Below are 1042 nucleotides of genomic sequence, written 5' to 3' on the forward strand. Positions count from 1 at the left end.
ATAATACCGCCTAGTATTAGGGGTTGTGACATCAGTGCTCTTAACTCTATTTAAAGAGAACCAACCGACTGGGTAAAGCTCATTGTCTTCGCATCATTACACCTGATCAACTGCTGAAATTAACTGACTCGAAGGTAAGGGAATTGGTTGTGAAGCAGGGCTTTTGAATAGTGATAAATGTACTTACGCTCTAGTGTTAACATTTGACTTCAAAATTCAGAATAAAAAAAGGTCATCTAATTGCTTTTTTATCTTTTTATGTTTTTAGAACTGACCACCAAGATGATGATGAAGACTGTAATCTTTCTGGGCTGCCTCCTGGGCCTGTCATTGGCTCTTCCTGTGAGTTTAGCAAATATCAACATACAATATATTTGCCCCAAAATATATAATATTCTTCTTTATATCATATTTGATGTATATATATTTTAGTATATACTGTATATATAAATACATATGCATATTTAAATAATACAATTATACTTTTTCAGGCTGATGTGGATCATTTGAGAGTTGCACGTTCCAGCTCTGACTCCAACTCTAACTCAAACTCCAAGGAGGTACGTTCCATAGCTCCACAGATTATGAGCAGAAATTATTTAACATATAGTAGTGAACATCAATGTGTATGAAACAAATGTGAATATTCTGAAATATGATTCCATGTGTGGTGTGTATATCAAAAGGACATTGAATGAGAAAAAAACTGCTGTTTTCTTTTCCTATTTAGGCTGGTTCCTTTCTGCCCTCCCTGCCACAGTTGAATTCAAATCAGCTACTTCAACTTCTACTTAAACTGTTTGCTGCCTCTGTCCCAGCACCAGCCCCAGCCCCTGCCCCTGCCCCTGCCCCTGCCCTTGCCCCTGCCCCAGCCCCTGCCCCTGCCCCAGCCCCTGCGCCTGCCCCTGCCCCTGCCCCAGCCCCAGCCCCTGCCCCTGCCCCTGCACCAGCCCCTGCCCCAGGTGGACGTTAAACAGGTGAAAAGTACTACTTAAACAGTTTTTGGGAGTATCTGTACTTTACTTTACTATATATATATTTC

General features: G+C 41.2%; 1 long non-coding RNA gene across 1 annotated transcript; it reads left to right on the plus strand.

The window, feature by feature from the left end:
* The first annotated feature begins 266 nt into the window (after positions 1 to 266).
* LOC139419761 (uncharacterized) lies at positions 267 to 836 on the plus strand. Its single transcript, XR_011635438.1, has 3 exons — positions 267 to 342; positions 492 to 560; positions 731 to 836. It is a non-coding gene; the product is annotated as an uncharacterized lncRNA (long non-coding RNA).
* The last annotated feature ends 206 nt before the right edge of the window (positions 837 to 1042 follow it).

The sequence above is a fragment of the Oncorhynchus clarkii genome, chromosome 10, assembly GCF_045791955.1.
Source record: "Oncorhynchus clarkii lewisi isolate Uvic-CL-2024 chromosome 10, UVic_Ocla_1.0, whole genome shotgun sequence".
NCBI classification, from domain to species: domain Eukaryota; kingdom Metazoa; phylum Chordata; class Actinopteri; order Salmoniformes; family Salmonidae; genus Oncorhynchus; species Oncorhynchus clarkii.